This window comes from Musca domestica, unplaced genomic scaffold, assembly GCF_030504385.1.
Source record: "Musca domestica strain aabys unplaced genomic scaffold, Musca_domestica.polishedcontigs.V.1.1 16, whole genome shotgun sequence".
NCBI classification, from domain to species: domain Eukaryota; kingdom Metazoa; phylum Arthropoda; class Insecta; order Diptera; family Muscidae; genus Musca; species Musca domestica.
Genome location: NW_026712219.1, coordinates 13,239,810 through 13,252,700, shown reverse-complemented (window position 1 = coordinate 13,252,700; position 12,891 = coordinate 13,239,810). Strand labels below are relative to the sequence as shown.

Below are 12,891 nucleotides of genomic sequence, written 5' to 3'. Positions count from 1 at the left end.
TTATAGCCTTGGAAGTCTTTGAAAAAGTAATCACTAAAAATACTTGGAGATCCTTTAAAAAATATTCTTTAGAAATCCACGTTTATAGCCTTGAAAGTCTTGGAAAAATTAATCACTAAAAATCCTTGGAAGTACTTTAAAAAATATTCTTTAGAAATCCACGTTTATAGCCTTGGAAGTCTTTGAAAAAGTAATCACTAAAAATCCTTGGAGGCCCTTTAAAAAATATTCTTTGGAAATCCACGTTTATAGCTTAGGAAGTCTTTGAAACAGTAATCAATAAAAATTCTTGGAGGTCCTTTAAAAAAATTTCTTTAAAAATCCACGTTTGTTGCCTTGGAAGTCCTTGAAAAAATATTAACTAAAAATCCTTTGAGGTCCTTTAAAAAATAGTTTTAAAAAACCACGTTTTTTGCCTTCGATGTCCTTGAAAAATATTATTTAAAAATCCACATTTATAGCCTTAGATATCCTTAAAAATATATTTTAAAAATCAACGATTATAGCCTTGTATATCCTTGCAAAAAAAATATTCTTTTAAATACAACGTTTATACCCTTGGAAGTCTAAAAATCATCCTTTTAGAGTCTTGGAGTCCTTGGAAGTACTTAAAAAACTATTCCAAAAAAAATACAAATTTACAGCCTTGAGGTCCCTTGACAAATTATTCTTTAAAATCCACGTTTGAACATCTTTGAAGAACATTTTGAAAAACACTCGTTTATGACTTAAGAAGTCCTTGAGAAAATATTCTTTTAAAATCCATCCAAGAAAATTCACGATTATGACCCTGAGAGTCCTTGAAACCCCATTCAAAATTCATTTTCTTTGAAAAATCCTTTAAAAAAATCAGTAATTTTTAACAAAAAATATTACTTACACATCGCTGCACTGTTGCGTATGATTCCTTTTAATACTTATACGCCATGGTGGCAATGCATTTATCGCTTTTTTAATGCTTTCAAAACTCACCAGTTCTTCTGAAAAAATAAAGAAAATTAATTAATTTTAAAATGCATCAATTTATTATTTTTCATATATACATACACAAATACATATATGTATATATCTGATATACATTTTCAAAGGAAAAAAAATCCTTTAAATCTCTTTCAACTTTAAATCCATATCAAACTAAATTTAATCCCCATTATTTTTGAAAAATTTATGTGTGACAAAAAAAAAAAAAAAAAAACAAAATCCAATTGAAAATTCTATTAAACTTTTTGACATATTGTCATATATTTTTCAAAGTGGTGTTTCTATTTGATTATTACTTTTTTTCATTTTTTTTCCATTCTATGTGAATGGATCAAAAAGCCTAAAAGTTATTTTTCTATTTTTGCTTTTGATTTCTCCACCCCTTCCTTCCTTCCTTTCTATCGTCCAACTCCCTTTTGCTTTATTAAATTGCAGCAAAAAGCCATGATATTTTTGTTCGGGTCAAATCTAACCCTCCCCCTTCCCCACTCCCTCTCCCAATCCATTCCATCATTTATTTATTGATTGACAGTGACACTACATGGTCATTAAATTGTACCACAACAATGGAGAGTAGTGGAGGGGGGGGGGGGGGGGGGTGAAATTGGTGAATTGGGGTCTCCTCGATATCTAGGGAGCCTGAGTTGCCAATGTTTATAAACAAATCTATCAATGTCAAAGTGTGTGTGTGTGCCTCTTTTTTTATTATTATTGTTATTATTATTTAGGTTGCCATGTCACAGCACATAGAGAGTGGCATTGTAGTAGTGTCAACAAAAACGATAGCAGCAACAACAAAAACTTTTATTTATTTGAGTCAATTGACCAAAGTGTAAGTGTTTGTGTGATTGCTCAAATGTGTAGTTTACACAAGGACCTTTTGTTTATTATTTTGCACACAAACACAGACACACACATGCATACATGAATACATTTGTATATCCTGCATACTCGTTTCACCACTCTGGGGGGTTAAGGGTCATTGAGTGTGTGTGTGTGTGTGATTGTGTGAGTGTTTGAGATAACCACGAATTAGATTCATATGCATATTTTGATATTGTTTGAGGCCAACATGGCTGTCATTCAGCCACAGTGTTTACACAGTGTGTTTTATACACTTCAGCACTGACAGTTGACAATGAGACAATTACACTTTACAAAACAAACAAACAAACAAACCAACCAATTCAATGGAAGTGATGAGTAGAGCAACAAAATGCTAGAAGTGACAGGCACAAGAGTGGCATGATAACCCGAATGGGGTCGAAATTTTTTATACTCTTTATGGAGGACCTTCAAAAGTATTCTATAAAAATTTCACGTCTGTACAAAGTTTTTAAACTTTTTTTCTAAATAAAATTCTTGATTATTGTGTTCAAGATTATCGTATTGAGGATATTTTAACAAATATTCTAAAAAAATCCATGGTTACATCCTTCGAAAATATTGTCCTTTCAAATCATTGAAAGAAATATTTTTTTTAATTCAACTTTTTTACTACGAAGTTCTTGGAAAATATTTTTATAATATCCAAGTTTTTCCATGTCCTTGAAAAATATTATCCTTCTTAGAAGTCCTAGCCTGGAACTCCATGAAAAATTTTCTTTGAGGAATCCAACGATTTTGCAGGAAAGTTTTTGAAAACATATTTTTTTAAATACTTGTTTCATTATGTAAAATTTTTATCGCAAGTCTTTAAACAGTCCCATTCTTTTCTTAAGTCCTAAAAACGTTCTTAAAAAGAACTCACGTTTATAGCATTGAATGCCCGCTAAGAAAATATTCTTTAAAAATCTGAGATTGTATCCTTGAGAGTCCATTAAATCCTCCAAAATCACGGAAAATCCCTGAAAAAATATTCTTTTAAAAATCTGCGATTGTATCCTTGAGAGTCCTTAGAAATATTATTTTAAAAAAATTATATCCTCCAAAATCTGGGGAAATCCCTGAAAAATATTCTTTTAAAAATCTGCCATTGTATCCTTGAGAGTCCTTAAGAAATATTCATTTAAAATTCTACGATTATATCCTTCAAAATCGCTGGAGATCCCGGTAAAAAAACTCTTTTAAAAATCCACGACTATATATTCTCCAAAATCTCTGGAAGTCCCTGAAAAAATATTCTTTTAAAAATCCACGATTATATCCTCAAAAAAAGCTGGAGGTCCCGGTAAAAAAATTATTTTAAAAATCCAATATTATATCGTTCAAAATCCATAAAAACATATTATTATAAAAATCCACAATAATACCCTCCAAAATCCTTTAGAGGACCTGAAGATCCTTGAAAGTCCATAAAAACTATTCTTTAAAAATCCACGATCACACCCTTGAAGATCCTTGAAAGTCCATAAAAACTATTCTTTAAAAATCCACGATCATATCCCTGAAGATCCTTGAAAGTCCATAAACATTATTCTTTTAAAATTCCACGATTATACCTTTTAAAGGAAAAATATTCTTTCAATAATCCACGATTATATCCTTTAAAAAATATTCTTTTAAAAATCCACGATTATATCCTTTAAAAAATATTCATGAATCCAAATCCACGATTATATCCTTTAAAAAATATTCATGAATCCAAATCCACGATTATATCCTTTAAAAAATATTCTGTTAAAAATCCACGATTATATCCTTTAAAAAATATTCTGTTAAAAATCCACGATTATATCCTTTAAAAAATATTCTGTTAAAAATCCACGATTATATCTCTTAAAAAATATTCTTTTAAAAATCCACGATTATGTCCTTTAAAAAATATTCTTTTAAAAATCCACGATTATGTCCTTTAAAAAATATTCTTTTAAAAATCCACGATTATGTCCTTTAAAAAATATTCTTTTAAAAATCCACGATTATATCCTTTAAAAAATATTCTGTTAAAAATCCACGATTATATCCTTTAAAAAATATTCTGTTAAAAATCCACGATTATATCCTTTAAAAGATATTCTTTTAAAAATCCACGATTATATCCTTTAAAATCCGTGAAAAACATATTCCCTTAAAAATCCACGACTTGAAGGTCCCTATAAAAATATTCTTTTAAAAATTCATGATTATATCCTTGAAAAAATATAAGTTTAAAATATATATTATTTTAAAAGATCCACAATTATATCCTTTAAAAACATTGAGAGTCCTTAAAAAATATATCCGGGATTATATTCTTTAAAATTGTGGAAAAAATATTTTTTTTTAATTCACGAGTATATCCTTTAAATTCCTTGAAAAAATATTATATTAAAAATACACGAATATATCCTTGAAAGTCTTAAAAAATGTTATTTGAAAAAACATTTTACATATTGTCCACGGTTTTATGTTTAAGAGTCCTTACAAAATGTGTTAAGAGAATCCAGAATTATATATTTTGGAGTCATGGAAAGAATATTCTTTAAAAAATTAACGATGATATCCTTGAAAATTCTTAAAAATAATCGAAAGTATTGTTACGTTCTTGGATTTTACTTAATCCCGTGTAGACGTTGTTTTATTTCCCAATACAGCTCGTACCAAATAAAACGCGGGTTCTTTCGGATTACGATTATTACAATGATTTTATTCACACAACATTACTTTGCACTTTACTTTACTCGACGGTTTCAATTCGCGATCTGATTCACAACTGACTAACTGCCTTTCCATTTCCCCTATTTATATGAGCCTCGCCTGTCGCTACAGAAGTTTCTAGACGATCTGGTAACGCCTAGATTACGAACAATCTACCAATGCAACGAACACATACAAACTTACATTGAGTGAACAATAACAACAACACATACAAACTTACATTGAGTGAACAATAACAACAACACATACACAGGCGAGGGGGTAACAAAGAAAGAGGAATTAAGCGATCATCAATGATGACGTTTAACAAGAATTGTACGTCAGCAACAAAATAGAAAATGAAAGAGGAAATGGAAGGATGTAGAAAAATCTATACAGTAGTTGTTGTTGTGAAGTTATTCAAATAAACTGCGTAGTAGAAATTTACGTTACAATTCAAATTCTTAAATTAACGGAACTCATCTAAATTAACTTAAATCTAAAGTTATATTCGTAACATTGCCCCCCGCTTAAGCCTGTTCGTCCCGAATAGGCACAGTTCCCGTTCCGTAGGGGGTCAGCCGCTCCAAATGTACAACTTTCATCTTCGACCTGGGACTGTCGCTCCTCTGGATGCGATAAACGACGTCATTTATTTTCGTGACAATCTTGTAGGGTCCTTCCCAGTGCGTTTGTAATTTGGGGCATAGTCCTTTCTTTCGTTGTGGGTTGAACAATAGTACCAGTTGCCCTTCTTGAAACCCATCGGTATTTGCCGCTCGATCGTACCTTGCCTTCATGCGGTTGCTAACCATTTTTATTCGATGTCGGACTGCATCGTGGACTTTACTAAAAGAGTTTTGACTGTCTTCATCTTGGTTCACATCGTCGTTTGGGGTAGCACCGAATATCAAATCGCCAGGTAGCTTTAATTCATTTCCGAACAGAACTTTGGCTGGGGTCCGGGATGTGGAATCATGAATGGCCGATCTATAAGCCAGTAAAAACTTGGGAATATGCTCATCCCAGTCTCGTTGGCCACTGTCCACCACTTTCCGTAGATGTTCTTCCAGGGTGCGATTGAATCTTTCCACCATGCCATCTGATTGTGGATGTAGGGGCGTCGTTCTGGTTTTCTTGATTCCGTAGGAGTCACACATTTCCTTGAAGATCGCTGATTCAAAATTCCTCCCTTGATCGGAATGAACCTCAGATGGAACACCATAGCGACAAATCCAATTTCTGCTGAACACATCCACAATTGTCCTGGCTTCTTGATTTGGGATAGCATAAACCTCTGGCCATTTACTGAAGTAATCCATGACCACTAAGACATACCGGTTCCCAGAGTCGCTTGTTGGGAACGGTCCAGCTACATCCATTGCGATTCTTTCATGTAGCCTCGACTCTTCCGTGTTGGACCTTTAGCTCTTATGCACCTTTCACAATTGGCGATCCAGTCGGCAATGGATTTTTGACAGCCGACCCAGTAGAATCTCTGCTTTACCTTTTCAGCGGTTTTTGCTATGCCAAGATGTCCTCCACTTGGCCCATCGTGAAACTCCGACAAGACATCTCTTATTTTGGAGTCTGGGACGACGATCAAGTTCCGGTGAGACTTACCGTCCTCACTTTCCCATTTGCGATATAGGCAACCATCTATTATAAGTAGACTGTCCCACTGGGCCCAATAGGATTTTAAAAGAGGGCTTTCGGAGGTAATTTCTTTGCGACTAGGTCGTTTGCCCGTTTCTATGGCCGGAATTACTTTGCCCAGAATGGGATCTCTTCGTTGTTCCGTCGACCAATCTTCACCCGACTCAAATTGCAACAGTCGGACATCAACGATATTCTCTTTATTCTCAGCCTTTGAGCAGTGCTTGCATTCTACTTTGCATGGCCGACGAGACAGGGCATCAGCATTACCGTGTTTTCCGCCTTTTCTGTGCTCGATTCTGAAGTCATAACTCTGGAGCCTCTCGATCCAACGGGCTAGTTGACCTTCCGGATTCTTAAACTGCAGCAACCATTGGAGAGCAGCGTGGTCGGTCCTCAGCAGGAAATGCTGGCCATATAGGTATTTGTGGAAGTGTTTAACGCACTCAAGGACAGCAAGCAGCTCTCTCCTCGTCACACAGTAATTCCTCTCAGGTTTCGACAATGTCCGGCTGTAGTACCCGATGACTTTTTCCTGTCCGTCGATTTCCTGGGAAAGGACGCCACCGATGCCGCACGCACTTGCGTCTGTGTCCAGGACAAACTTGCCGCCAGGTATAGGGTATGCCAAAATGGGGGCTCTGCATAGCATGTCTTTGAGCTTTCTGAATGCCTCCTCCTGGTCGTTGCCCCACTGAAACCTCTGGCCTTTTTGCGTCAAACGGTGTAGACAGGCGGCGATGTTGGCAAAATTTTGGACAAATCGACTGTAGTATGTGCAGAGACCCAGAAAGCTTCGCAGCTCATGGAGATTTCGGGGCTGCGGCCAATCTCTGACGGCTTGAATTTTCTCCTTATCCGTCGATATGCCCTCCGGCGTCACGTGGTGCCCCAGGAACTTCACCTCTCGTTGGAAGAGACTGCACTTCTTTGGGTTCAGCTTGAGGCCTGAAGACGAAAGCTGCTGTAGAACATCCTTTAAGTTCTTGATGTGTTCGTCGAAGTTGCGTCCCATGACTATGATGTCATCCAGGTATATGAGGCACGACTTCCACTGCAGCCCTTTTAACACACGCTCCATCAGCCTTTCAAATGTAGCCGGGGCGTTGCAGAGTCCGAATGGCATGACATTGAACTGCCAGAGACCCCCATTTACGCCAAACGCTGTTTTCTCCTTATCTTTCTCGGCGATCTCTACTTGCCAGTACCCACTCTGCAGGTCGAGGGTGGAGAACCATGACGTCACGGCTAATGTGTCCAATGTGTCGTCGATTCTTGGGAGCGGATAGCTGTCTTTCTTGGTGACATCATTCAGCTTTCTGTAGTCCACACAAAATCGGGTGCTTCCGTCTTTCTTCTTGACCAAGACCACTGGGGAGCACCATGGACTTGACGATGGTTCTATTACACCACTCTTTTCCATTTCACTTATCAGCTTCTGAACCTCGTCTCTTTTTGCCAGTGGAACACTTCTTGGAGGCTGTTTAATGGGTCTCGCGTCTGCTGTATTGATTTCATGCTTCACCACTGATGTTCTTCCTTGGTGCTCTTTTGTCAACGCAAAGGTAGAGGCATATTTCCTTAATAGCTGCTTAGCCTTGTTCCTCTCGGAAGGTGATAATTGGTGTGTCCACTCTTTTATGTAGCCGTCGAGGTGCTTCTTCTCCATGGCAGCTGGCTTTTCGGTGCTAGTTTCCAAATTAACTACAGCTTCAGCTGGTGTGCATTGTCCAACATCGGAAAATTGGCAAATTTGCTCTTGCTTGTTTGACAGGTTCAAAACTCTAACAGGAATTAATCCATCCTTGTTGCTTTTCACCAGGGCATTCGCTATTAGGATGTTACTGTTTCTGTTTTCTGCTGGTTCCACCACCCACAACTTCTCGGCTCCACAATCTCCATTCATTGGTACCCATATTATTGCTTCGGCACAGGGCGGTATTATCTCTGGATGGTCCGTGGTCAGACGTCTAATGGGTGTACTTTCATCGTAGCCCACGTTTAACGGAATTTCGACGTTAGACCAGGTCATCACACGTTCTTTCATATCCAGATTGATACCAAAGGCAATCATAAAATCTGCGCCTATTATCACTTCGTCTACGATATCGGCAACTATAAACTCGTAATTCTCCGATATATTGGCAATAGTTAGTCTCAGGGTAATCTTGCCGTGTACTGCCGCGGGCTCCCCCGTTGCTGTGCGCAGTCTGACTCCATTAAGTTGCGTTATTTTTCCCTTTACCAGATCTGATCTTACGATGGACTTTGATGCGCCAGTATCTAACGTCAGAACTCGCTTATCACCATTGATGTACCCAGTTGTTGTTAGGTTGTGACTTTCCTGTTGTACTATTGCTATGGAGATTGTGGGGCCATCGTCGATGGGAGCCAGTTCATGCCCCGCTGGACTGGCTCGATTTAGTTTAACTGTGACTCATTGGTGGACTGTTGGGCCATTCTTCTACCATCTTTCGTTGGAGGTGGTGACGATGACCTGGATCGTTTGCGCTTAGCTCTGCATTCGCGCGCAATATGACCTGCTTTATCGCAGTTGTAGCATCTAACCCTGGGCTTAGTCATCCCAACTAACTTTGTCTCTTCTATTACCCGCCTCATGGCGTCTTCGATCGAGTTAACGAGAGATTTGGGTTCGCAACCTTCGGTCTCCAGTTGGCGAATCTTGTGGGTCTGGGGCTTAACAACTATTCTTGCCGTCTCTTGGGCAAGGGCAAACGACACAGTTTCGGAAAATTATGCTTTTGGTGACGCATATGTTGCATACTTAATCTCAGGGTCACGTATGCCATTCACAAAGGTTTCGATTTTCATATGGTCCAGCAATGGGTGATCCTCTCCTGGATACGTCATTAGCACCAAACGTTCCACCTCAGCTGCAAAGTCTTGTAACGTCTCGTTTGCCCTCTGTACTCTTCCCCTTAATTCCATAAGGTAGATGTTTCGTTTATGTTCGCCACCGTACTTACGTTCCAGTGCAGCAATAACATCTTCATTGTTGTTTCTAGAAGCGACAGGAATACTCTGTATAACATCAACAGCACTGCCCTTCAATGCCAGAAGTAGTGCAACCGCTTTGTCGCTGTCGTTCCACGAATTTCTAGAAGCCACTGTCTCGAACTGTAACTTGAAAACATTGAATGACGTAGAGCCGTCGAATACAGGAGGTTTGATTTTTAGTGTGTTATCAGGAACTCGCACCGGACCACCTTTGATTTCCAGTTCCGAAATTTTCTTCTCCAGATTTGTAACCCTATGGTCGTGGGACAGAAATTTCTCGTCAACCGACTGCACTTTCTTATCCAACTCTTTAATTTGGACCTCCACGGTTTCCACTCTCCTTCCAATAACTTCTGCAATGTACTCGAGTTTCTCGTTCGTTATTCTTGAATTTTCTTCGAACCTTCTGAAATTTTCCTCAAACATTTTGGCATCCTGGCAGCTACTGACGAGACTTCCCCACCGTTGGATTCGCCCATTTCCGATAAATTCACTTCATCCTTACTGTCAAACTCATATATATCGATGTTCATACCACGGCGCTCGAACTCATCCAACAGACGTTTTTGTAGTTCAGCCTTGTTGCCAGTAGAGGACAATTCCAATTTATTAAGTTCCTTCTTCAAGTCTTCCACTCGTAGATCCTTAAACTTCATCGTAGTATTATCGTAATCTCACTTCCGACACCAATTGTTACGTTCTTGGATTTTACTTAATCCCGTGTAGACGTTGTTTTATTTCCCAATACAGCTCGTACCAAATAAAACGCGGGTTCTTTCGGATTACGATTATTACAATGATTTTATTCACACAACTTTACTTTGCACTTTACTTTACTCGACGGTTTCAATTCGCGATCTGATTCACAACTGACTAACTGCCTTTCCATTTCCCCTATTTATATGAGCCTCGCCTGTCGCTACAGAAGTTTCTAGACGATCTGGTAACGCCTAGATTACGAACAATCTACCAATGCAACGAACACATACAAACTTACATTGAGTGAACAATAACAACAACACATACAAACTTACATTGAGTGAACAATAACAACAACACATACACAGGCGAGGGGGTAACAAAGAAAGAGGAATTAAGCGATCATCAATGATGACGTTTAACAAGAATTGTACGTCAGCAACAAAATAGAAAATGAAAGAGGAAATGGAAGGATGTAGAAAAATCTATACAGTAGTTGTTGTTGTGAAGTTATTCAAATAAACTGCGTAGTAGAAATTTACGTTACAATTCAAATTCTTAAATTAACGGAACTCATCTAAATTAACTTAAATCTAAAGTTATATTCGTAACAGTATATTCTACAAAAATTCACGATTATAGTCGTGAAGGTCCTTGAAAAATATACTTTCGAGAATGCATGGAATGGAATTCATTCCAAGGCCCTAGAAAAATATTCCAAGGCCCTAAAAAAATTACCCAAAATTGAAGCCTTGAAGGTTCTCGAAGGAATAATTTTTAGAAAATCTACAATTTTAGTTTTGATTGAATCCTCCTCCTCAATTTTTGCATCTTATTTCTTGAAAATTCTTTAAACCCCACATTTAGAGCCTCAAAATTCCTTGACGAAAAAGATTAAGAATCCACGTTGATAGCCTTGGAAGTACTTGACAAAATATATTTTTCAAAGTCCATATGTAGAGCCTTGAAAGTCCTTGAAAAATATTATTTAAAAATGCACTTTTATATAATTTGAATTCTTTAAGAGCTCAGGCTTATGGCCTTTGAAGTCTTTGCAAATTTTTCTTTAAAAATCCACTTTTTTAGCCTTGGAAGTCCTCAAGAAAATATTCTATAGAAATACACGATTATAGCCTTGGAAGTCCTTGAAAATTATTCTTCAACAATTTATGTTTTTATCATTGGAAGTGCTTGAAAAAAAAATGCTTTCAAAGTCCACGTTTATATCCTTAAGAGTTATTGAAAAAAAATATGCTTTCAAAAGCTATAAACGCCTTTAAAGTCCTTTAAAAATATTCTTTAGAAACTTATTTTATCCGTTGGAAGTTCTTGAAAATAAAGTATTTAACAGCCCAGGTTTATGTCCTTAGAAGTCTTAAAATAAATTTCTTCAAAAATCCATATTATAGCCTTGGAAGTCCTTGAAAATAAAGTATTTAACAGCCCAGGTTTATGTCCTTAGAAGTCTTAAAATAAATTTGGAAGTCCTTGAAAATAAATTATTTAAGAGTCCAGGTTTGTGGCCTTGAAAGTCGTTGAAAAATATTCTTAAAAATCCACGTTTCTAGCCTTGCAAGTCTTTGAAAATAATTCCTTAAAAAATCCATGATTCTAGCCTCGCAGATCCTCGAAATGAGTTCCTTGAGAAATTCAAGATTATGGCCTTGCAGGTCCTTGAAAAGAATTGCTTAAGAAACCTACGGACCTTGCAGGTTCTTGAAGATTCTACAAATACCAACTAAACCCCTGAAAGTCCTTAAAACTGTGTATTTAGAAGAGAAATGGTCATAGCCTTAAAAGTCCTTGAAAAATATGCTTTTTTTAAATTCAATCCACGTTTCTTGCAGATCATTGAAAATAATTCCTTAAAAACGCCTTGCAGTTCCTCGAAATGGGTTCCTTAAAAAATCAAGGTTATGGCCTTGCTGCTCCTTGAAAAGAATTCCTTAAGAAATCTACTTTTCTAGCCTTGCAGGTCCTTGAAGATTCTACAAAAACCAACTAAACTCCTGAAAGTCCTTAAAACTGTGTATTTGGAAGAGAAATGGTCATAGCCTTAAAAGTCCTTGAAAAATATATTTTTTTTTAAATTCAAGATTATGGCATTCATTTTTTTTTTTTTTTTTTTTTGAAAAAAATAAAAAATGTCGAAGGTCCTTGAAATTAAGACTCTCAAACTATTATTGCTTTGTTTTGACAGTGGTTGGCTTTAGTTACGTTGTACATTTTATTTTTTATTTTCGAAATAGAAAGTTGAGATGTGAGTTTTAGTCTCTGTTGTAAGCGATGACGTTGATTTGCTCAAAAAAAAATAAACCAACAAAGGTATCCATGCACTACACGTACATATATATATGAACTTTCATATACATATACATTCGTATGTACATGAAAGAATGTTTATTTAAGTTGGCAACAAAACATGTCACACAAATAATACAAAGGGTCACCTAGACTCACACACACACCACTACCACCATCACCACCAAGAACTTGGATTAGAATCTAAATTGTTAACACAAACATACACACGAAACATGAAACACCCATACACACATCATTCTTCAATGGGAATGTGTACGTGTACCTAGTTCAAATGTAAAGGATCACCATGGTGACTAGATACCCCCTCCCTCTTGCACCACTCTTCCAAAAACCATTCAATTATATTTTAATTGAGAGAAATTCATGAAAATATTGACGACGTGAAAGTCAGTCGGTCGGTCGGTCGGTCGGACGATGTGACGCACTGAGTACATTCGATTCACATCATGATGGCCCCCAAAAATCATCTCTGCCCTTAATCGCATTCACAAATCAATTCATTAAATTGACATTGAAGCCGTCTCGAGGCCATGTGGCCTAAAGGCAAGATGGATATGTGGAAGTTGAGCCCTTAAATGAATACAAAATCCATGGGCTAAGATTGTGGATAACATTTGTGAGACCCCACCCCAGCGATAAGCCATTTTGAAATGT

General features: G+C 37.0%; 1 protein-coding gene across 1 annotated transcript in view; it reads right to left on the bottom strand.

The window, feature by feature from the left end:
* The window catches only part of LOC101900537 (uncharacterized), a 223,396-nt gene that overhangs the window by 157,770 nt on the left and 52,735 nt on the right, over positions 1 to 12,891 (bottom strand). The window contains exon 2 of the mRNA XM_005179455.4: positions 881 to 980. The gene's annotated coding sequence lies outside the window, so the exon portion shown is untranslated. The remainder of the gene's footprint in view (positions 1 to 880; positions 981 to 12,891) is intronic.